Source organism: Mixophyes fleayi, chromosome 10 (assembly GCF_038048845.1).
Source record: "Mixophyes fleayi isolate aMixFle1 chromosome 10, aMixFle1.hap1, whole genome shotgun sequence".
Lineage (NCBI taxonomy): Eukaryota > Metazoa > Chordata > Amphibia > Anura > Limnodynastidae > Mixophyes > Mixophyes fleayi.
This window is the reverse complement of record NC_134411.1, coordinates 93,687,818-93,714,141: the sequence shown is the minus strand read 5'-3', so window position 1 is coordinate 93,714,141 and position 26,324 is coordinate 93,687,818. Positions and strand designations below refer to the sequence as shown.

General features: G+C 41.8%; 1 protein-coding gene across 3 annotated transcripts in view; it reads left to right on the top strand.

The window, feature by feature from the left end:
• The window catches only part of CHST8 (carbohydrate sulfotransferase 8), a 260,113-nt gene that overhangs the window by 17,499 nt on the left and 216,290 nt on the right, over nt 1-26,324 (top strand). Inside the window, exon 1 of one of the 3 annotated variants that reach the window (XM_075189176.1) lies at nt 12,633-12,751. The exons of the other annotated variants lie outside the window; for them this stretch is intronic. The gene's annotated coding sequence lies outside the window, so the exon portion shown is untranslated. Of the gene's footprint in view, nt 1-12,632; nt 12,752-26,324 lie in introns of those variants that run through there. 3 annotated transcript variants of the gene reach the window in all.

Here is a 26,324-nt window from a genome sequence, read left to right as displayed (position 1 = left end):
CTTTAACAGTTTCCTGAACTGTAAAGATATTCATATTACCCAAGGTAGCTATTAATCCAGTTACCTGTAAAAAAACAAAACAAAAAAATAAACAGACCACGCAGCCAGACTAAGGGTCCCATTCAGATGCATGTCTTTCTCTGGGTCCCCTACACTGCTATGGCTGTAGATTTGTTTACTCCCTTGCATAAGGCTAGATTCACCCTGGCTGTTTTAACCAAAACGGCGAATCGCGTCATTAAGGCTCCACCCCCTTGAACGGGGTGGGTGGTCTACTCTTCACGTGTTTATAGCCCTCCCTCCTTTTTAAACACTGCACCAAAATTTTGCAGAGACGCGGGACAGTCTCAATTTGAGGGCTCTGTCCCGCCATTCTGATCAGGACATATGTGTTCCAATCGGTGGGAAATTAGGGAGGTATTGCCTGGTCACTGCTGCTCTGCAGGGCAGAGTATTGGTGAAACGTTAGTGAAGGTGTAGGTGAAGTGTTGGTATGAAATTTGTCTCTAAAAACTGTTCCACCACTAATGATATAAAGCATACTTACTCACTTTCCCGAAATATCCGGGATACTCATGAATTCCGGTTAGGTCTCCTGGGAGAACTGGCCATTCTTCAGCAATCTGACCACTTCCTAGTGAGGTGGGCAGGATGGGTGCCTCCATGACGCCATTTGCAGTAAATAAACAAAGCAACATTTTGCAGTGGGGGGTAGGGCCAAAATGATGAGATTCAGCGCGCTCTGCCCCCCTCCCTCCTCATATCCCACCACCCGGAGGGAAACATTGAAAAGATATTTGCAGACTAGTGAAATCTCCTTTCTGGGAGGTGAGATCTCACTGGCGATTTATGGGGGCATGGCCAAGTGAAACACGTCATTTGGCAATGACATATGAATTGTGTAGCTAAGCCCCGCCCCTTCCACTTAACTAACCAAACTGGCCAGGATTCGTGAGTAGGCAATTATGGGTATAAAGTGATATCACCATAACAACAATGCATAAATACCACAATAGCAAAAGTCATATATATGTGTGTGTGTGTGTGTATATGTATGTATATGTGTATATATATCATACTTGTCAACTCTCCCGGGAGACTCACAAAATCCGGGTCGGTCTCCCGGGAGAGCAGGCTAGTTTCCCGCAATTTCCTGGCCAAAATGACGAGATTCGCGGTGAATCGCGTCATTTTGGCCCTGCCCCCGGAGCCAAAACATCATTTACGTTGCGGGGCGGGGGGAAAATGACGCGATTGACCGTGCCCCCTGTCCCTCTCGCCCTTTAGTCACGCCCCTCTCCCGGACTGCTCTGCCTGAAAGTAGGCAAGTATGATATATTGTGTGTGTGTGTATGTGTATGTGTGTGTGTGTATATATATCTACTATATAAATGCCTAGTGGCGTGTGAAAAAAAACCAAAACAAGCTGCAGCGCCACCTGCTGGGCAGAGTTATACACTGACCTATATATTTCTTGAAGGAGAAGTGACAGTTGGGAGTGGTTGGTGGTTGCCGGGGGCGACAGTGGGGAGTTTTTAACACCTTAAGTAGCTTGAGGAAGGATGTGGCGATGAAGATGAAGGATGAGGTGATGGAGAAAAATGATGAAGTGGTGACATGTGGACAAAACCATGTTAAAAAAGGGCGCTTGCGTCGGGAAGTAACGCTCTTCCCCTGAGGAGGCCTGGGCTAGGCCCAAATGCATGACAAGAACCTTTTTAACACCTTAAGTAGCTTGATTTGACTAGAATGCATGAGTATCATGCACGGTTAACTTGTGTGTGTGTATATGTGTGTATATATATATATATATATATATATATATATATAATTATTTCCCCATTGCGTCTGTCCTCTGCAGCAGGAGATCCGTGCACCTTGTCACACAGACATGCAGACCAGGTATTTTATTTTTTATGAGAAGACCCAGTTCAATTTCATATCAGCAATTTACTCCTGTATATAATTAAAGTAAATTACCGTCGCAATGGATAGCCTAGCATAAAGCTACTCTCCTATGGAACCAACCTGTATATTAGCTTTAATTCTCTTTCAATACTGACATTTCTAGCCAGACCTCATCAAAGTGTGGCACTTAACTCCTGTAAGGTCCAGGACGTGACACAAGCCCTCCCGTCCTTTTATAGAGCAACATTACTGCTGAAATGTCACATGTAACCGTATATACCAGACTGTTGTAGGTGATTCTTTGATTGCACATTGGAACTTTAATGTCACCTATCAAGCATTTGACATTAAGAGGGTCTGCGGGGAGACGGTTGTGCATGGAGTATTGTTACTAGCCCTATCCTGTAGAGGTTTAAACCATTGGCCTACAAATGCCCCACTGGATTTGAGTTATAAAGTGTTATTAGAAAGTGGCATCTAAGACTACAGCGACATTAGTTGATCTTTGTGCCGACCGCACCAAAGAAAACCCTTCGTTTTTAAAATTAGATAATAGCAGCGAAAGGGGGGGAGAGGAAACTGAGGGCTATGTCTGGTTTGTAAGCAGGCGCGGGAAAATGATGAACTGCACACATTAAAGCGCTTCACAATTTCACTTTTTAATTGCTCTTAAATGTAATATATTCATCACGGGGCGAGCAGCAAAATAAAGAGCGATAATGTTTTGTTTGCTATAGCCCGAAGACTAATTGTACTTCTGAGATTGTTGCGCAAGATCGCCTTGCGCTGCTGGCTAATGCGTTTTACCGTGATCTGTGCCGTTTCTCAAAGTGAAAGAGGAAATATGGGAGGGCCAAAAACGACTATTCCTTATCTTGTAGAATGGACGGTATTAATTACGTTTGCATTTAAACGTCGGCAACCTCTGAAATTGATATTAATTCACGCTGCGCTGTGGAAAGTTCTGGAGGGTTTAATAAATGATGGCGCTGGGTCTAATGATAGAGTGCATTAGCTGAGAGTCCCGTTTAATAACCAGGTTGTTAGTATCTGAGATACAGTTGTAAGCTGCGTTTTTTCCATTAAGTGAAGACTCACGGAATCTGGGTGTACAAGTTAAATGGCAAAAAAGCAATTCTAATATATGCCTAGGTGCTATTTGAAAGCATTTCCCATTTGTTTTAAAATAATTAGGCCACAAAGGTTAGTAGTATGTGGCTGAAAAGGTGATGGGTCAATGGAATAATCTCCCTGGGGAAGTGGTGGAGTACTTTAAATATTACATAGGATATTATTGGTATAATATGAATTGTTGGGAGTTATGCTGTTTTATCTGCTATACGGAGAACGGTTTACAGGCAGAGCCGGATTTAGACCTCATGGAGCCCTAGGCAAGAAACTGGTTTGGCCCCCCCCCCTTTCCTCCCTGAAAAAATCCATAGCCCCTCATACACACACAATACAAACACGCTGCCCCTCACACACACATAATATAAATACAATGCCTTCCCACACACACAATATGTACATAATATCGTAATTTTACTTGCCTTTCTATTGCCTTTTTCTCTTCTCTTCTTTTCTGTTCTGCTTTCTTCTTTTTTCTATGTTGTGCTGCTCCTGTCTGCTCCAGCAGCGCTCCTCGCCGAATCCTCACTAAAAATGACGCCGGGCGTGATGATGTCACGCCCGACATTCAGTGGGAATGAGGAGACTGTGTTTTGGGTTTTTTTTGTTTTGTTTTTTTGTTTTTTTCTTAACTCGGCTGCAATTTTTTTTTTTACTATGTCGGCGGACAGAGGGGGATGGCAGGCGGAGGGGAGCGCCCCTCCTCCATGCCTACCCCGCTCACCGTCGGCTCTGGGGGGGGCCCTCTGGGGACCACTAGGCAGTTGCCTAGGTTGCCTAGCGGTAAATCTGGCCCTGTTTACAGGTATATCTCTCCTTGACCCAGTGGAGTTTATGATCAAATTTCCCTAACGCCCAGGGGCATAATCAGTTAGCCGCGGTGTACCTCTTTAATTGTCGTGAGGGCGCTCCGCGACGATGTAACTTTGAGGATTTCTCTTTGCCCCCCATAGTGATGCCAGTGGTAGTCAGCATATCGATGGGACTACCCCGACACCACTTACTCCGACGTGTTGACAGCGAACGGCTCCTTCCCGACCATGCGCCTTCCCAACTGTTGTGAGCAACGACTGGAAGGCATCGCGACAAGTGAAGACGCCTGCGAGAGTTGATGATGTCACCTGCGAGCGCGACGCTGTTATCGGCGCTGTTGTCCATCCCCGCATACTTACTTGATCACCATTATTCCGCACCCCACCCAGTGGTGCAAGGAGAAATCTCGATGTTGAGGTGACGTCGTAACGGAAAAAGTGCACATCCGCCATGTTCGGAGGATCATCGCGACTAATTGAATATGCCCCACGCAGTCGGTAACTAGTGCGTCGATAAGTGTACGGTTTTTTTGGGTGTTGTTTTTTTTTTCAAAGTTGCCTTCTCTCCCGGAGTGTTTGGGAGACAACTGAATTATTGGAGAATTCGAGCAAACAAAATTATCTCCAGTGAGCGTTTATCTGTGCGATGTGGGCAGAGCCACGATGCAAACCACGTCAAGTCGCGCCTACCCAGTAAACCTCTACTACTAAATGCCTTAACTCGGAGCGGGTGGCGCAAAGGATGGGTGAGGGAGACTAAAAATGATAAGCATTGTATATGCATGTGTATTATATATTGTTATTTCTGTGGCTCCAGTGACCCTTTCTTGATAAATATAGGTGAAAGTTAATTTTTCATAATTTTTTTTTTCTCTTAATCTCTTCAGTAAAAAAAATAAGTTTTTTTTGTTTTTTTTTTATCTTTTTCACCTCAGTCTGGTGTCAAACACTGGCATGGAGAGGGTTAATAACATGCAGCTCTCTCAATAGTAGAATTAATGCCATGTTTAGACATGGGAGCCGTGTGGGTGAACCCAAGAAGTGTGCCAGGGTCATTAAACCCCCAGCAAGACAGATTTTTGTTGTTGTTTTTCTTTATATATATATATATATATTTTTTTACATTTTCCATCCAAGTCCTTGTACCACCTGAAATTGATGCATTTACCACATTAAACCGCGTCGGGCTCTGCCAAGCTAATGCACCGCAGCATTTTATTTTTAATAGTCGTTGCTCAGAGAATTATCCTTAATTGCGGAGCTTTATATCGTTATGTGCCAATAAGAAAGGTATAATGTAGTAATGTGCTCTTTGTGTGCGTGTAAGCCCCCCCTCCTCCATTATTCTCTTAATTGATCCTCTCCGTTGAGATACCATCCAGTTCTCTAGTTCTGAGAGTTTTTGAGGTAACATAAGTATATTTTTTTCCCAGCATCTCTGAAAAGTGCTGCTACTATGAATCCTTAAAGCCTTGCTTTGAAAAGCCTCCAGTCTCCTCCATTCAATTCTTTGGGAGTCGCTAAAAAAAATAAAAAATGCAATATGCGCTGTATATTCCTGAGAATTTATCACTGTCCTGTTACTGTCTGAAGTACATTATTGAAGAAGAAAAAAATCTAAATTCGTATTGAAGTTTGAATGCAGTTGAAATAGCTGAAGATGTGTCTGAGTCTTATTACTCCACTATTCAGCAGCTTCACGTGTGACAGCTCTTGCAGTATTTATCGTAGACTGTTGCTAGACTTTATAGTATATATATTATATTCAGGGGGACATAAGAGAGTCACGTATTTTGGAATTGGAAACTGGGATTAATCTGTTTTTTTTTTTTTTGCTGTATGTTTGGAGACGTGTGAATACCAGTTGATCAATCAAGTTATCTGTCTAATAGCCAAGATAGATCACAAATAAATAACCGGACATCATGGTGGGAATGTCAGATTATATAGTTACAAGGAAGTTGCTTTGGGTCTGGGCGAAACATAAAAGCTGTTGATAGGAAAGACTGTGCTGTATTAAGATTTTATTCTTTAATCGTCTATATAGTTGTTAGACCTGAATAAAATGTCTGGGGACCCTGGTATATCTACACGCATACCTTACAACTGTCCTGATTTTCATGGGACATTCCGATTTTACGAGCTGCAAAAGGGGTGGGGCTTAACTTCAAGTGGGTGGAGTTGTATTTGGCTTGTCCAGTGTTCGACAGGAAGCTGCTTCCCTATTGGCTCCCCAGGGTTTGACCACTAGACATCACCTACAGAAAGTGGGAGCTGCCCGTTTTGTGGACCGAAGCAATACTCACTAGAATACAGTCCATCCATACCTCCCCAATGCATAGAATTACAAAATTGGTTCAAATGCCCCACCCCATACTTGCCAACTTTTTAAATCTGCCCTCTGGGAGATACCAGAGGACAGGTCATGTGACTGGGTAGGAGTGACGTCGTTATGTCACCATAGTCCCGCCCCCACTATATAATGACGAAAATAATGGCATTGAGTAGAGAGGGTGGGGCTTAATGACGTGACTGCATTTTATTGTAGGGGCGGGGCTATGGTGTCACAAGAACGCCCGCCCGCCCACCACAAGGATCCGGGAGATTTGCCTACTCTTCCGGGAGTCCGGGAGAGTAGGCAAGTATGCCCCACCCCCATTCCATCCACAATACATAATTTAAGGTTAAATGCCACACACATTACATAAACTAAATGTAACTGATGCAGACAGCGGGAGCAGCCATTTTGTCGGTGTCTCAGTTCACTTGGATGTAATAGCGTCGCGTTATGAGTTGCATACTGCCAATAACACAGGAGGCTTCAGCACCAACCAGATTCCACACGCACGCTCCACTTAATGCCTTCTGTTATTGCACAGTTATAAGTGATGAAAAGTGATGTCTTTATAAGCTATGTTTGCTCTCCTATCTCCCAGGCACTGCTATTTACCAGCCTCTACCCTTTACCTTGGCAGCAGTGAGGGCCGTGCCCCTGCAGCAGGGCAGCTATGATGGGGGCCGATTGTAGCTGTTGAGTTTGGCGATCTTCCAGCCCTCCGTAATTTATCGTTCTCTTTCTGCCTTGTGATTTTCACCTTGGAACCTTCTCTGGAATCTTCTCTGATGTTCACGTAGAATAATGAAAAGACATTTAAGTCATAATTGCCACTTTGATCAGGCAAAACGAGTCATTATGAACCAGGCTGCAGCGGATCAGACGAAACATGGCAGTTTCAGGCCATGATATTCCCATGGACTCTATCTGTAACCCTATGTACGACACGTAGAGTCTTATAATAACTTATATTTATCTGATGCATAGGAGCCAGCTCTGTGGGGTCGTGACCGCCACCAATATCTGTACTGCCGCTGGGGGGGGGGGGGTACAGAGAGCACTTGTAATAGTTTTTAAAAGTCGACTCTATGAACTTGACTATTTAAAGATGGCTTCATGCTTGGCTGGTGTCTGTGCTTATAGCAATAGTGGTTAGATGTTAAAAAAAATAAATCTCTTTTTCCTATTTATATTTACATATTATACTCACAATGTAATGATAAATTGTTAATATATGGATGACTGGACACCAGGAATTGTATTAGAGGGGAGGACTCCATACCATCCAATTTGCATACCCCAACAGGTTGTGCCCTTATGAAAGATGTAATTGGCTTCTCAAGAATGTGGGCGTGGCTGTATATATCTGGGTGGGGTTTGGGCAGACTGGGTGGGCATGACTCAATGTTTTCCTCCTAAATTGGAGCGTGTGGATGGATCCAGTTTTACTTGGTAGAGGGATCGCTTCCATTCATGTCAATAAAGCACACACAAGTTTTTTCTGTGCAGCTTATGTGTTCCTTAATGATCATATAAAGAAAAATAATTTATAAAATATTAGCAAAAACTAAAATAATGTATTTATTCCGTGAAGTGTTGTTAAAATCATTACCATTTTCTCACACCGATCTCTCTTTTCTCCAGAATTAATTTGCTAACTGTCCTTGCCATACTAGAGAAACAAACATCTATTTCTGATGTACTCAAGTAGAACTTCCTGGATAATATTTGTGGGTGGGGGGTTGCTCCCAATCCATTTGTTAGTTGGAGATTGTTGGTGTGTTGGTACATGTATGTCGGCCCTTACTCCCAAAATATATTGGGGAGGTGATTCATTCACGTTTAATATTTATATTCATTTTCCGGTACTCCTTTCTATTCATTTTATATTTATGTAACCAAATGTTGTTTCACCCTTTTTTTTTTTATTTATTTTTCGGCAAAAGTGATCAATAAAATTCAAAAAACTTTATAGAATCGGTTATTTTTTATTTATTTTAATCAACCATTATCATACTTCTTAGTTGAAAAACATATTTATGGTAATAATTATTTGTTTTCATTATTTTTTTGTTTCTTTTTGTGAAAAGCTATTTTAGATTTAGTCACAGGTCAGCTTAATGAGGACATGTAATATTTTTATGCCACTCTCTCCTTTTAGTTAGCAGAGCCCAGAGTCCCCTAGCTGAAATTTCTGCAGTGAACGGTGTCAGTCTTATTAGTCTTAGTTATGTACGGATTTTCTGGTAGTGAGAACATTTACGGTTCTGGAACCATGGGGGTCCTACAAGTCCCCTTTTTAGGCAACAGGTGATTCATGCATAAAAAAAAATCAGTGGTGCATTTTATATACTTGGCCATAAGCGCCATCCATTGATTTCCGTACTAATGATTTTTCAGTATAATGTCAATTTAATAATGCTATTTTAGAATTAGTCATGATGACAAAATCCGCTACCAGCATTATGATCATTACTGAGACTATTATATATTCCATTGTAGTAATAGACACCCAATTATTTCACATCATTTGTTTGTTGTTTTCTACGTTTGACCATAATTATATAGGCGCTCGGCGATATATGTTTTCCCCGCGCCTCGGATAAATGAATGCAATATTTATTTAGCAGAGTGTAAGCGGCAAAATAAAAATGCAGTTTTCCGTAATGACCTTTTGTAATGTAAAATGAGTGATGTAACGTAGTGGTGGAGAGGAATAATGCTTCTGTGGAAGTGGTGTGCACACAGTAACATGAGACAATAGAGGGGATTTATGTTCCCAAGTGCAAATTCTTACTGGTTATACCATGCGCCTGTATTTGCATATATTACTGCGTTTGCATTGCAAGGCGTTCAGAGCATGAGTCTGGAGATCTGTAAATAATTAAACAATAAGATTCTGCTTATAAATTGAGCATATCCTTCTACAGCAGAATGGGGTTTTGTGTGGAGAAAACAGCCACTTCTGCGGTTACATTTGCATTTTACGTATCTTGATGTCTGCGTACCAAGCTGTTTGTGAGGCCCTTCCTTCTCTGTGTGCTTTGGCTTCAGTGACTGGTACACGTCCTGTAATGTAACAAGATGAGCCTATAATTATAAAATCCTCAAATATTGTACATACGCTTGCCTAAATAGATGCTATTCGAACCCTCGTGGTCGCGATCTCAGGCTGGGCTCTCACTTTTGGGAGAGTGATCCTGCCTACGTGAGCCGGCTAATGTCAAAAACCTCCCGTAAGCCCAGGTTGGTGGTGGTCAATGACGTGGCTGCAAACAATTGCGGGGTGGCAAAGATAGGTACACGTGGACAGGGAAACATTGGTATCATTACCATTTATTTATATAGCGGCACTAATTCCGCAGCGCTGTACAGAGAACTCACATCAGTCCCTGCCCCATTGGGGCTTACAGTCTAAATTCCCTAACATACATACACCGACAGAATGACAGGCGCGCACAGAGACAGACAGACAGACTAGGGTCAATTTGTTAGAAACCAATTAACCTACCAGTATGTCTTTGGAGTGTGGGAGGAAACCGGAGCACCCGGAGGAAACCCACGCAAACACAGGGAAAACATACAAACTCCTCACAGATAAGGCCATGGCCTGGAATTGAACTCATGACCCCAGTGCTGTGAGACAGAAGTGCTAACCACTGAGCCATCATGCTGCCCAATTTGGTACACATACAAAATTGAAGACAGAGAGACAGACGCTGAATGGTGGAGAAAGGAAGAGACACATTATGTCACAAAGGTGAGAGACAGAGGCATACATGGGGGGGGGGGGGGGCAGGTAGATATACAAAACTGGAGACAGACAAATTAAAGGGTGACTGTTATGGAGTAATAGAGACATGCATATGGGGGGGAAATGGCAGAGAGATTCTGATGCAGAGGGTAAGACTGGCAAGTGGCGGACGGGAGGATGGAGTATGTGGTGGGCCAGGGATAAAACGTTAGGTTAAGGCAGACATGGCCACGTATGTTGGGAATAAGCGTGGCCATCTGAGCATTTTCTCCTCTACTGGCTCACATCAACTCAGAAGGTCATCATCATCATCATCATTTATATAGTGCCGCCAATTCCATAGCATTGTACAGAGACTATTTGTCATTCACTTCAGTCCCTGCCCCATTGTAGCGTACATTCCCTAACACACACATATAAACACACAGACTTGTGTTAATTTTGTCAGTGGCTAATTAACATATCAGTATGTTTTTGAAGTGTGATAAAGCCCAGGTCGGGAATTGAACTCATGACCCCAGTGCCGTGAGGCAGAAGTGCTGACCACTGAGCCACCATGCTGCCTAAGAATGCAACTCACATTGACTTTTGCTAGGACAGTAATCGGCCCGGCTAGAAGAGGAAACTGGGGGAGGAAGAGAAACTCCTTTGTGACGTCAATAGGAAGGAAGTGGGGTGGGCCGCCTATGTGCCTGCGTACATTAAATGGCCACACGCTGTTCCTCTATGGCAACAGGTAGCACGTGGCCCTATGTGCAACCTATACATATGTTGTCCCAAATCATTGAATATGGGACCAGCCTGCCCCATCTATGCTCACACTGTGCCCAAACCACATACCTCACAACTTTAAGTCCCTCAAGCCCCTAAAAGTGGGATAACAGAAGGAGAACCATAGAATTGCTGTAAATCTCATGAGTTCCGGAACCCGCAATACTTCCTAAGCTGCCGAGAGAGCAGCAGTGGGACTTGGGCAAGTTCCCCTCTGTGGTCCTGTCCTGCTCACTGACACTTCTGGGGTTGCTGACTTTTTGGCAGCACCGTACAGAAATAGGGATATAGGCTACAGAACACTGAAATTGGAGAGGTCCTAAGTCTGTATGAACAGGCTTTTCAAAGTTGTTGAGAACTTTTGAAGCAGCGGAGGTGCCGGCACTAGGTGAAATAACGATTCTGTAGTTTGGTTTGGAAAAAAAACAAAAACCCCAAAAAATCTTTGCCATAATCACTCAACAGTGATCAATTGTATGTTTTTCTACTTAAAAATCAGTCTCTTTTGTTGCCGTATTGAAGTACGCTGCAGACAAAAGGCCTGATGCGTAGTCGGAGGCTGGGTGTTAAATTGGGAGACTTTGTACAGTACAGAACAGGTATTTTCAATTCCCAGAAAAGCCCTTCATACGTTTTATGAAGGTTTTTTTTTTTTTTTTAAAGTGGGCACAGGAATACGCTGTTTCATGCCTCGCCTTTATGTCTCTGTAATGAAAAGTGTATTTCAGCTTGTTAAAGTTTGATATTCGGAACCTTTTGGATCGTGTCCAAGTTGAGGAAAAATTACTCTCTTCCGCTGCGTCTCTGAGTGCCCAACAGTGATAAAATACTGCCATCGATGAAATTTTTCTTGTGGTTTGGATGTAAAGACTTATCCTATTATCAGCGGTAATTTAATCTATCCCTTTATGGCAATGACCTTCATAATGGCTTCTGTCTTGTCTGAATATTATAAAGCAATTTACTGCACATTTGCATGATTTCCAAAATAGATATTTTTTTTCCCACTGTCATTCTAAAAGAGGGTTAAAAGCCTCATCCCCCTACCCTCAGGCTCTTGTCATTAGACAACATAAGCTTTAGTATTAGATGTTGATGACGGGTAATGAAATTGTCTATAGCACCTTGTTAAAAAATGGAACCGCAATAGATGTGTATTAAATAACACCACTTTATTGAAGCTTTAATAAATGGTTTAACGTATTGCTCGTTTATTAGTCTTTGATCGCAATGGATAATTATCGGTGCATACTGTATAGGAAGGATAGTGCAGGTGAAAGCACAATGCACTAATCTATTCATTCTTTGGCAGTTCATACAAAGCAATTGCACCAAAGCAATTGCCAGATTTTTTTTTCTTTACATTGATAATATATGCATATAAATAAATGTCATACAGAGATGGGCTACACAAGGATTTCTCCAGATGTTTCATAATTACGAGTCCCAGCATACTTTACAAGCTCCACTCTTTAATCATTCTTCTCCCCCATATCCTTTCTCTCAGCTCATCTCCCCATGTGCCTCTCTTACTGGGGAGAAGAGAGTTGAGTGGAGGCCATTTTCTTGTAGCCACACTCCAGGTAAATTAAAATAAACAGTAGATGGGCTACAAGAAAATGGCTGCCGCTCTCCAGCACTACAAATGTAGTTCTTGCCAGGTCTTCTACCTGTTGTCTCTGTCCACCACTTCCTGTGAGACTGCTTTCGGGAGGTCATCAACTATTTTAGGAGTCTCCTGGACATTCAGGGAGAGTCTGTAATACTGTTGTATGAACATCTGGTTGCCTTATCGGTCCTTGTCTGCAAATTGTTTATTCTGTACAGTAGAGCTGATCACATGATGCTTCGCCAGCCAATCGTCATTTGAAATGTAAATGGTCATCAAATTAAACTGATCCTGTGTTTTCTACCAGATGCACGTTCATTAAGGCTGCATTATCCTCTAAATCCTCGTTACAAGAGGAGAGGCGGGATCTGGCAGGATTCCACGGAATTCCTGAGTCTCCCGAACATTCCGGATAAGTGGGCAGGCAATTCGCGGTTAGTTATTGGATTAGTAATGTATAATATTACATGGAGAACTGTTACATACATTGCCTTCATTTTGCCCTCTGTAACCCCCTGCTCAACTGTTTATCCCCCTTTCTTATTTGTTTGGAAGACTTTTAAATAAAGGATACAAATAAAATAAAATAAAAAAATGAAAATGAATTTAATTCAAAAAGTGCGGTAAACCCCACACCAAATCAGATCTAATACAGGTTAGAAAAGTAAATTGAGCATCTGACTGTTGTTGTTGGGGGTTGCACCTGTTGTTCCCTATGCACCAGTTTTCATAAATGCTCCCCTTAGACTTTATTTCTCACTATGTATTACTGATCACTTGCTACAGCTTTCAGAGAAATGAATTGCCTGAAGGATATTGATTATTAAAAGCTGAAACCATTAAGGAATGATCCATGTTTGGATCAGAGCAGAAAGGACGAAGTTATGTGTTTTCGGCAGTCGATGGCTGTCATGCCCATCCATTTATATTGGGGGCTGGTGACATTTTCTTGTACAACTAAATACATTTGACCATTTTGACCCCTGGTGCTTGCAGGAATAATTGGGTACCTGGGATGCACCAGACAAGTCTCCAGAGTTACGTCTTTCCTGATGCCTGGTAAAACACGTTGTCCGGGATTGTTCTTTCTTATTTAAGATATCTGCGGTTATGTCTTTAAAGGGGAACGTCTGCACTTGAGAAGTCCTTGTAACGTGTAATTTAGCTTCTAAAAACGAGGCTGACTGATGGTGCCGTAATCAATACCATTCATTCAAGTTCTGTCATTCCAGATATGCAAAATGCTGTGTAGAACTTACGGTCTCTTTGGCCACAGCCATAATGTCTCCTTTTCAAATAAATCCGTCAATTAGAATTAAAAATTAAGGTGTGTGTATTGTCTCCTTGTTTAGGATCTATTGTATACAGTATGACTGTCATCGTCTTTGCCGTACTCTAAATTTAGTGGAGACTTTCTTGTTGTGATACAGAATTTATTTATTTTATTTTTTTAAAATCAAATGCAGTAAGAAAAGCTGACACTGGCATTGAACCTGACCATGTTTCTGTCTTACAGTCGGTGCACTTAACCGCTGAACCACTCTGCCAGTAAGTTACAAACCGAGAGCAGGAGGGGTACAGACATTTTGTGTTTCTTGTTTTAACATGCGTAGCTAACAATGAGTTAGTGTGTCATAGTTTGTTACTCTCCCAGAACATCTTTGAGACTCCTGAAATAGGGTGAGACCTCGTAGACTCCTGAAAGCGCGGATAATGTTATTCTCCCTGTGAGCACTTAACTGCCTACAAGAGACGGAACACACGGAACATTGAATGGGCAGGTGCAGGATAAGAGCCTTGACCCACCCACTTGGCAAAGCAAGCGATGTTATCAAGCCACGCCCACCTCTGCTTTATCAAATGAAGGAACTTTGCGCAAATATTTAAATATATAAATATATATATATATCTATCGATTTTTATAAGAAAAAGGGTGCTGGAACTCACATCACGCACGTCAGTTGTGTAACGACCACATAGCCAATCACAAGCTGGGCAGCGCCACAAGCCGAGCAGTGCCATCGCAACCAGCACATACAAAGTACGTATGCATCGGACTCGGCATTTTCCGCCGACCTGCTACACTCGACAGGGCGATTCAAGTCCACGTGGTCCAAACATCAAATATTCAAAAGTTACAGCTTAATGAAGTGTGTACTTGCGGCCCCTTTTGGCAGATCAGGGCAGGTAGGTGCCTGCCAGCTTATGCATGTGCCCAACTAAAGCTGCTGGCCCCTGGGAAATCGGTAGATTAACTCTTACTGCTATTGTGGGGATCCAATTTTTTTTTTTTTTTTTTAATTAAACTAATAAAAAAAAATCTTATTGTCATGAGAGACTGTTAATAAATAGGCCTCATAGTCACTGTGGAAAAAATATTAAAAAAACCCTAATAGACAATGAGTTCCACCCATTATGGAGTCACAAATGAAACTGAAGGTAAGTGAGTTGCAGGTTTGCATGTTCTTATCTCTGATTGGCTGCAGGTGTCTAAGGCTCTGATCACGCCAGTGCTCCCCACTTTAAAGTTGCATATATATGCTTGTGCCCAAGAAACTGACGAAACAGCAAATTAAAAACCAAAATAATCTAGGGAAACATATGCATGGCCTCTTTCTTGCAGTTATTTATACCGTTTAATCACACTTTAAACTATATGACACACAATATGACTGTGGATAGGGTATATTCCGAATGCAGTCACTAGCAATGTTGATTGTGCCACCTCTACCAGTCTGCTCCTGGATCTGCATCTCCTTCGTCTCCTCCATGGAAGCATACACTATGGGGTCAATCCCCCCTTGCACGTAGTCGGGACAGGAAAGAAGTCACACCTGGTATATAGGACTATTCCTCCCTCCTTCCTGTGTCGTCTTTCCTGTCCTTGTAGTAACGTCGGGCAGTGCAGGTTTATAGTTTTTCTCTCTTCCCTAATTTCATGACCAGAAAGAGCAGGAGGATAGGAATACTGACTGACGGCCGCCCATTCTTGCCTAATCAATGCTTGGATTTTGTCAGAATTTGTGGGTTTTTGTTTGTCCACCTGCCTCTTGTGGATTGACCGCAAGTTCTCAATGGGATTAAGGTCTGGGGAGTTTCCTGGCCATGGACCCAAAATTTCGATGTTTTGATCCCCGAGCCACTTAATTTATCACTTTTGCCTTATGGCAAGATGCTCCATCATGCTGGATAAGGAGAATTCAGGTAATAGTAAGAATTAACCCAAAATTTCTGCCAAAAGTGGTATCACAAATCCATATTAATGAAGAGTTGTTCCACCCTCACTATGTCCAAAGCAAAAAAAACTCAAAAGAAAAAAGGAGATTCATTGTTTGGACTTGGTCTGTGCTGTTAAGATTTATTTAAAGAAGACACAGGACTATGGGGAAACATAGACATTCTAACTACTTGCAAATAGAATATATACAAGTTTAAATATGATTGACAAATATGGGGAACCAGAGGGATAGAAAAAGTATATGTTTTAATAATCCACAGTTTGTGAGAAACGAGGTGCAGACTGGTTGAGGTGATATTAATTACCTTGTTTCACCACACCATGTTTTGAAGGAAAGTGTTAAGTATGGTAATATGACTTAAAAAAAACAACCAAAAAAGAAGCAAAACTATTAATAAGAATAAAATGCGGGTATATGTATGTGTGTGTGTATATAAAATGTTAGGTGTTCAAGTTGAGCCCATTAAGCTTTAATTACATTATAATGGGGCCCACCCTAGGCAAAATGTAGCTTTGGCATCACCCCATACTGTATGCTGCTATGGAGGAGTCAAGGAAACCAGTTTAACAGGTAATATCTTTGTGTCACTGTCCATTATTTTCCCAAATGAGGCAGTTGTACAGAATATATCTGGGGTTTATGAAAACATTTCTAACAATATTTGGGACCTGTGTATAAATACATGTTTGCAATGCTGGCAGTTTACAAGGATTATAAGCCTGTTTTGATGCATATACATGTGACAGCGCTGCGGAATTAGTGTCGCTATATAAATAGCTGATGATGATGATATATAACGGTCACCAGTAACTAAGCGTATTTTGCCAGATACAAGTATGTGGTGAAGTGCGGGTGTAAATCGGGACATCTAGAGGCTGAAAAAGGTACTGCACTCCATTGAAACGCTCATTCCGAATAGAAATCAGGACAGCAAATAAAAATGGTTATAAGTGATTTTGTAATGAAATAGTGGTGCAGGAAATAATCATTCTGCAGTGCTGGAGACAAATTTAGTTATTTTGCTTAAAATGAACAAATAAAAGAAATCCCTTGCAGATTTATGAGACTGCCCTATTATTGAGTTTTCCGCTTAAAGGGAAAATTAAATTTCCGCTCGTAGCAGACATTTGTATCTGCGCTGTGGAGGTACCGTATTAATTAGCAGCTAAGAACCAGGTCTGCACATTGACGGGTACGAGGGCGTCCGAGTCATCCTCCAATAGAAAGTGTAAAGGTCAGGCTGAATATTTCTCTGTAATTTGACATACACTCGGAGAGTATCACTGATCTCCTTTATGAGCTGATAATACAATCTTCTTCCAAAGTTATTATAGTTTCCCCCCAACCTTCCTCTTTCGAGTTAATGTTCTTCTAAATCCGCTAGTTTCCCTTGATTGAGATCGGTGCTTTTATGACCTTAGCCTATTAGAACTGTGACATACATTATAAATCCTAAAATAACATGGCATATTCTTGTTAATAAGCTCTGTAGAACAACTCTGTCATTATCTTCCTATCATTAAGCAGGAGCAGAGTCCGAGGGGGTCGTGGCTTTAAGATATTCCTAGACCCAGGTAGAAGATCACATAAGTGCTTATTTTTAACATAGAACTGTATCAAGACAAATGATGGCATGGAAGCTGGTTTGCGGTTTTTTTTTGTTTTTTTTTAAATGGAATATTTTTAGTATTTTGGGCAGGGGATCTGTTAGGACCTGGACTATGGTTAAAACTTCAGCTGTGTTTACAGTTAGGAATTGAGCTTGTATTGGGCATCTTTACACTGGGTTTAGGGCACAGCTTGGAGTAGGTTTGGTGTTAGTATTTAGCTAATGCTATAGCTTTGTAAGTGTTAGAATGAATATTCAGAATTCTCACAATTTATTTGGTCCAGAAGAAATTAGGGTCAACTTTGCCAATTTTTTTTTAACTCTTTAAATCAAGTCGGTTGGTTGTCCTCCTAGGGCGTCGGGGGCTGAGATGTAACCTATTTAAGTGTCTTCCCGCTATCCAGCGTGCCGTGAGTAGTAGACTCCCTCTAGCGTGCCAATGAGTAGTAGACTGCCACTAGCGAGCCGGTCGGTAGTAGACTGCATCTAGCGTGCCGGTCGGTAGTAGACTGCCTCTAGCTTGCCGGTCGGTAGGAATATGAAGCAGCCTCCTATATTTTTGCTGCCAACATCATCTTGTCCTGTGTCCTACCATCTTGCCCATAGCTTTTGTTGGTGTCTGCCAGTGCCCAATTAGCAGCGGGCAAAGCTCATGTTTGCACTCTGTGGGCCTGATTTATTAAGGAACTTATGCAAGAAATTTCTTACTTAAGTCTCCTGGACAGAACCATGTTACAATGCAAGGGGTGCTGTTTTTTAATATAGTACACAAATATCAACTTTAAATTTCAGTGTACAAATAAGCTGTCAAGTATTTGTGTCCTACATGAAAAAACAGCCAGTATTTAACTTATGTGCAAAATAGAAAACAAATTTACACCCCTTGCATTGTAACATGGTTTTGTCCAGGAGACTTAAGTAAGAAATTTCTTGCCTAAGTTCCTCAGTGAACCAGGCCCAGCGACACCCAGTCAGGGAATATACAATTGTTTATCAACTTCTTTTTGTTTATACATGTAATACTAGACCATCTATAGAACGTGAAATGTCAGTATTTCATCTGTTAACTTATTAACAGTAACAATGTTTGTTTTTTTGCAGTGGGGATGGGGAATGGATGCTGATTGTTTTTATGGCATTGCTGCTACTACCTTTGGTTACGATTGTAAATAAAGAGCCGGATAATGTACATACATTCTGTTGCTGATAATCCTTACAATATGTCTATAACATCATAAACATAACTGAATCCAGTCTGGAATGATGAAAATGGATTCCCAAAATACACACATTGTGTACATGAATAGTCGTTACATACTTTGCATGCTACAGTGTATGACAATAGCTGAGCGTGTTACCATGAATACCAGTAGAAAGGGAATGTTAAGTGCTGGTATACACATACTCCTGCACACGGTATCGCCAAGGTTTTCCTGTTCGGTTACTCAGCATGGTGGGGGAGGGAGGCGTGGTATTCCAAATACTTTCCAAGTGTTCCGCCATTCTGTACTGTCTAAGCCCTGCGTCTGATTATCCGCTGCCTGTATTCTCATGCGACTGCTGACTCTAATAAGGAAAAAAAGGATATATCTATCCTTACAAAGCAAATGTGTCTCCAGGCCTATTGCTCACTGGCTGTTTTGCAAGGCGTGCCTGCAATAGATTACTCGGCAACATGTCCGGATGTGTTGGTAAATCCATGCCCTGCTCATGTTACATCTTTCTGAGTGATGTGAATTCTCTAGATTAATAATTTTCTATTGTTCATATGCAAACATTTAACCATGGACTGAAGCAGAATATGCTGTATTATGTAGTACAGATAGTATGTAGTAGGTGTTGGTACCATAGAGATTTATGGCAATAGGTGGGTGAGTTTATGAAGCATCAAAGAAGAAGGTCTGTAGGTGGAAAAAATGGAAATTTGGGTCTGTTCCGTATAGCAGTCAACTTCCTTTTCCAATATACTTAGACCCGTCAATTTGGGCATAGCTAGCAGACTGAGCTTGACTTTCCTCCTACGGTGGTGGAGCCGGGCTGTGGCTAGCCTACTATATTGACGTCCTGTACATTGACGTTTTGTATCTTCCTATCCTGATGGGACATTTGTGTGTAATTCTCAGTTTCATAACGTACATGAATGCTAATTCCCGAAACCCTGGACCCCAAATGGCCTAATGATCCACCGCTGGTCCTTTTCCCCCAAACTCCAAAACAAGGTTCTCCTTCACCCTTAGACCCACTTCCTGCCCCGTGGGAAGTTTCAACTCTCATGGTCTGATCTATAATTCTTGTTGTATTTTGTGGGCTGATCATGAAATGCTGCTGTAAACATTGTAAAATAAATTAAAAGTGTAAAAAAAAAAAATGGAATGCAATTGGATCACAATGCACAGTCCATGCTATCAAACAATTTTTTATCATCATCATTTATTTATATAGCGCCAGCAGATTCCGTTGTGCTTTACAATTGGGAACAAACAGTGATAAAACAATACTGGGTAATACAGACAGAGAGGTAAGAGGGCCCTGCCCGCAAGCTTACAATCTATGGGACAATCGTTTAATACACAACTATATTGGTCAGAGGGTTGTTGTCTTGTGTTAGCTGTGTAGAGGGTGGTAATAGGGTAACCTAGGGAATTAAGATGGTGGTTGAGGAATATCATAAGCTTGTCTGAAGAGGTGGGTTTTCAGAGAACGTTTGAAGACTAGGGGAAAGTCTTGTGGTTCGAGGGATTTTTTTTATGTATATCATACTGATATAGTGTTTACTGTACTGGATATTACAAATGGTGTAAGCACATATTAAAAATGTGATACAACAAAATGTAAGCGTGGTATAGTGCCAGTGGTTGCCATGACGATGGTTCTCATTCTTACTATTACTTTTTACATTTTGAATCCCTCTCCTCCAAAATCCTGTGGTAGACCCTGAATGTTATTCCCATCTTTCAGTGGGGTCCCAAAAAAGCTTGTCTTACTTTATTGTTGGAGCTGTAAAAACTTTTCCTGCGCTCCAACAGAGATAATAGTTTTCCTAATTTGAGATTATACCTCCGATGTAAAAATGACAATATCGATATGTGTTAAGAGGTGGTAATTTCGGCTTATGTTGTTCTTCCGCATATGAATATTTTTCTATTGCAGGAAATCATTTTTGAGATAACCAGCTTTGAAAATGACAAGCAAATTAAAATGCACTTGATTTGCAATCTATAACATTTAATTGCTGCTCCATGCAATGCTATTGATTGATTCCAGAGATGTCTCTGAATTGTTGACAAATGGAAGTTGGAGATAATTGTCCCTGTCCCATTTTCTTTAATATATGTTACCGTTATGGCCTGATAAGTATGCAGCACCAAACAGCCTTTAAAGATTTTAGAATATTTTTATCCCATTGTAATAAATATCTTCCCAATTCTTAATGGATGTTAATGGCGCTGTGTCTATCCCTTGGGAGCCATCTCTGCTACAAAGCACTGGATACATTAGGTATGTTTGTTGTGCTTTGTGTCCGATTTAAATATGCAAAATTCAGCTTTTGGGGGTGTTATCTTTATTTACATTCCCTTCCCCCCTTTCTGATCAGGGTTCTCTAGTGTTTGCAGTTATTGTTTCCTTGTAAACATCACTTGCTGAGAAATACACAATAAAGGTGTGCCCTTAAGAACTAATTACTGCAAAAATAAATAAACTAAACTCTTTAGTCTTCTTGTATATACTTATTTGTTTGTTTGTTGTTGTCCGCTGGGAAGTTGTCACAGATGGTGTCTGTTTCAGTCTGTTTTGGGATTTCATACCCCTAGATCAGTGTTTCCCAACCCTAGTCTTCAAGTACCCCTAACAGTGCAGGTTTCCAGGTGCCCAGTGACATAATTATACCACCTGTGGATCTTTCACAATGTATCAGTCAGTAATGATTACACCTGTGCTCCAGCAAAGAGATATGGATAATATGCACTGTTAGGGGTACTTGGGGACTAGGGTTGGGAAACACTGCTCTAGATAATAACATTATTGATTGCAAAAGAAAACTCTTTTCAATTTCGTATGGTAGTTATCTCGCATTTCCCACATGCCCCTCAGACCTCCCTGCATGCCCCCTAAATGCCCCTCGGACCTCCCTGCAGGCCCCCTAAATGCCCCTCGCCCCTCCCTGCAGGCCCCCTAAATGCCCCTCGGTCCTCCATGCAGGCCCCCTAAATGCCCCTCGGTCCTCCATGCAGGCCCCCTAAATGCCTCTCGGACCCTCCCTGCAGACCCCCTAAATGCCTCTCGGACCTCCCCTCACTACCCACAGAGCAAGGAGCGAGACCACGTGGTGCAGAATACACCGCATTAACTCCTCCTCTGATTGGTTGTGCTACATAATCTCGCTGCAGTATGCAGAGCAGGTCACATGACCTGGAAGCCAGCTGCTCCCATTCGCTCTTAAGGGGTGATTCAGTTGCTGACGATGTAGCGTGCGGACATTGCGCTGTTCTCATTGTCGGCAATTACGGTAGAAATCTCCACAAAATGAACAGAGATTCCAGTCAGAACATCAGTGCAAGGTGTCGCCGCGGTAATTACGGAGACACCTCGCACCTAATTGAATCTCCACCCTATTCTCTGCGTTATAACAAAGCAGATCAGGAACCGTCAGCTGGGGGCAATAGGTGAATGCTCGGTGGGCTGCTGGCCATCTGTTGCCCACCAATGCTACACTGAGTACTAACTGACTTTGATTGAGACCAGTAATGGATTAACTTGTGTTTGGAGACATGGGGTCTAGCTTACTATAGAGGACCCCGTTATCTGTCTATCAAGCTAAGTACATTAAGTTATTGGAATTAGCATTTTAGCCATCTTCTCTTTTCAATGTAGCGGCTATAGATCAGTGTTACAGCACTTGAGTCACAAGGTTTGATGCAGATGAGGCGTCCATGAATAAAAAGAGGATTTCTCTTTCCAGAGCTTTATTTTTTTTGTAAACCTCGGGACACATTCTGCACCTTCTAATTGCACTTCTGCAGCAAAGTGTAGTTCTTATCAGCGCAGTTCGACCAGTATAATAAAAATCTTCATGCACACAAAAGCACCACAAGCAATAGACAGTCCCGGTGTCTCCTCACTCTCATGATTTATATACTGCCTACTGCAGGTAAACTGAGCAGTGTTTTAGAAGAGTTGAACCTTTCAGTTAAAATTAAATAAAGGGGTGGTCCTGAATCCTCACTAGGTTGGACTTTGACGTGACGTCTTCCACGTGCACGTTGTCAGGTGGATGAGGAAAGCTGGGAGCAAATTAACTTTCTAGGGGCAGGTCCAAGGATTGTGACGTGGGCAGGCACCTTGAAATCCACTGGCGCAAGTAAGAAGACTTAAACACATAAAGCAGCGCTATAATTCTTAAATGACCCTTAACGATCTATATACTAGGGGCTTCTGGAGAAATGAGGGCACCGTGCAGTGCACACTGGTGCTTTAAAGTAGATTTATAGCCTTACTGGTGTCTTATTTTAATGGCCAGCATGTTGTACAACTTCTGTGATGGGCATATTGCAATACAGCCTCCCATGACCAGAAAGTAAAAGAGCATTTAAAGTCCAGCACATTTACTAACCACCTTTTTGCAGCCTCCGTTGTCTCCATTTCATATCTACGGTCAAACTAATATTAAGATATCCCCACATAAAAACTAAAATTAATTACTTGCTTTACTAGTGTCCTGTATTCAGTGGCCTGCTGGCAGTAGAGCCTCCGGTGACCAGCAAGTAACACTTCATAAGTGTCCTGCTTGCTACGCCATCTTTATTGGCCAGCATTTAGCAGCCACTATGGTCCCTAGCTCACCTCTACTCATCCCCCCTCCACACCGTGCCCACAGTGTAGTTCTTGTGTTAATTCTAGAGTACTGATGAAAATATCGACAGTCCCTTTAATGTACCTGTTTGAAAACTATCTTTTTAGACTACAAAAAAAATAAAAGAGAAGTCCGTGTCTGGCTGCCACACTACAGACGGATAGATATTAAACCTAATCACAGTTTGTCCCCAAGGATTCAGAACATTCCGTCAGCACCTGTCCCTCCATAGCATGTGAATCCTTCAACGATTGCTTCAACTGTCGGCCTCTTTACAGAATCCTAACGATCTCCGTCTCAATCTTTTGTACTTTTTATTTTTCATCTAATTGAAAGCCGTTTCCATTGGGGGTGTTGTAAGGTTTACTGAGGATTGGATGTGACAGGTAATTAATACCCGATGACAAAATGAAGAAAAATAAACCTAGACAGGCAGTTCCTTTTGTACTTTCAAATCATCTGAAAAGATTAATGAGGTCAGCAATGTACTTTGCTTGCACAACAAAAAACAAAAAAGTGAAATAAATAAAAGGCTGAAATAAGTACACGGAGGGTAATGTTTCATCGCACTGTACTGAACATCCGGAACGTTTGCCGTTGAATCTGCTCTAATTAGACTATAAATAGACATCTTATCCCTATAGAACGAAAAACAACACTTAACTTTGTGTCTGTATTGTCACACTGTAATGTTAATGTGTTTAATCGAATCTCACCCTTTTGTGACTTTTAGGGCTGGGAGTATAAATGTTTTAAGAGTTTTGGGGTCGTTTATGATATCTGGTGCAAAGGAAAAGATGGTGTTGACGATAGAGGCCAATCGGATGTACACCTTAATTCAATTTGAATTTAATTGTACCCCACTAGCTTTTTTGCGGTTTTGCACACAGTTGAATGTCTCATTTCAGTCTGAGTAAGGGCTTGTTTAAATTTTTTTTTTTTTTAATCAAAACATACAGATGGAGCATCGTTTAATGAGATAAACGGCATTGATTGTACAATTTTAAGTTAACCCCTTCCCCTATCGTTGAAATAGAATTTGATACAGCGGAGCCACCGCCCAAAATTGTGCCCTTGTACTAGTACTTGCGCTTTCTCTAATAGGTTGTCTTGATTTGAAAGAGCTTTATTGGTAAAAAATATTGATCTAATATGGTAGAGGGCTAACAGGTCAGACATAAAAGTACTAGCCTCTATAGCTGTAATATCGTTCTCATCTTGGTAAAGGCTTCTACTGTACATGGAAACAAAGTCCTTGGAAACGTCAGAGGTTCAGTATAAATCAGGTCCCCTTCGTATATAAAGCTTGCTCTGTAATTACGTTTGAATGAGGAATATCACAAACTTGTAGAGTACAGAAGACATGGCTGTAAGGGCTGTTTGAAGAACTGTGCGTATCACAGAACGCCTGCAGCCCTTTATTGGGGTATTTTACTGAATGAGATTGTGGGTGGCTTTTTAATGAACTGGAACTAAATCAGAAATGTATTTTTTACATTCGGTTACATCAGCTCTGTTAATTTAGAATTTGTGCTCAGAGCCGGGTGCCATATTTCAGTGAAATCCTGACTTTGATCAATAAATCAACTGCTGTAAGTCAGTATATTTTTCACATCCCCAAACATGTATAGATGCCAGTTATATGAAGCTTGAAAATGTGTTTTTCATTTACCAGGAGCTAAAGGACAACTCCGCCCAGAACGTAAAATGTAGTTTTGGATGGAGTTCGGTAAATTTATCCAAAAACACAAGAGTATTACCAACCAGTGTTACAGCCAGGCCCTGCTCTGTTGCCCTGTGACTTCCACGCTGATTGCCCTAAAGGGCTTCACTGCATATACACCCCCCCTTCATCTGTTTCTCACCTGCCCATTCCCCACCCACAGGTCCTCCACCCCCCCAGAGCCTGCTCAGCAGAGCGGGATCTTGGGATTAGATCTGCATAGCCCACTCCCAATTAATAATCTGTACTTATTTTGTTCACATGCTTCCAAAAATCTGCAGAAAATCATTTTGGCTGGAGTTCCCCTTAACGTGTTCATTATGATCTTTGAGGCCTAGTACAAGTTATGGTAAGTTGTAGAGACTTTTAGTTTGTTTGCTTTCGGTAAAGCAAGCGCATTGTTTTCGTTAGCTTGAAGCTCTTACAGTCGCAGACAAAGACACAATATAGCGTAGGTCTCCTGGGATAGAATCGGTGACAAGCGTGGTCTCACGGGGGGGAAACGTCAGGCGCACATAATTACAGCTTTATCTGACTAGCAAAAGCACCAGTCCTTTTTCAGTAATAACAATTGCTGTATACAGAATGTCAATGTGCCTCAGTGTACGTATATTCTTGTATCTATCCTGAATCTAGTTCTAGTTTTGTTATGCTTTGAAAGCACAATACAATGTGAGCTATACAGTAATATGCTATTATAATTGGCCAGTGCCGTGGAGCCTCGGGAGCATAAGGAACAGTGCAACATAACGGTACATGACCTGGAAAAAGGAACAGTACAGCGTAGCCGTATACGGCCAGGAACAAGGAACAGTGCAGCATAGCCGTACATGGCCAGGAACAGTGCAGCATAGCCGTACACGGCCAGCAATAAGGAACAGTGCAGCATAGCCATACACGGCCAGGAACAAGGAACAGTGCAGCATAGCCGTACACGGCCAGGAACAAGGAACAGTGCAGCATAGCCGTACACGGCCAGGAACAAGGAACAGTGCAGCATAGCCGTACACGGCCAGGAACAAGGAACAGTGCAGCATAGCCGTACACGGCAAGGAACAGTGCAGCATAGCCGTACACGGCCAGGAACAGTGCAGCATAGCCGTACACGGCCAGGAACAAGGAACAGCGCAGCATAGCTGTACACGGCCAGGAACAGTGCAGCACACTGGTCCCAGAAGGCACAAATCTGTCTTAAAACATGCCAACCAATTCTGGTTTGTTGGTCTGATGCAGGCTACAAAATTATGGTGATGATTTTAGTGCAGATTTTGCACCTCTGAGAATGTTCGTTTAGGCAATACATTTTCAAAATTGTTCAGGATGTTCAGCTTATTCCCTATGTGGCTGCAAAATTGCATTTTGTTGATGTAAATTGGCTTTTTAGTATTCCTACTGAAACTACACCATACAGCACAATGAGCTGCAGATTCGGATAGGCGTTGCGTGAAAATCCGGAGGTATCGCCATCTACCCCTCATCGTATAGCTGGTATCCTGGTCGCTCGTACAGCACCTATTGTATTCGAAGCAGATTCTGCCAGATATCTGAATACACGATGAAGGAAGGAACTTTAAAAAGCTGCCAC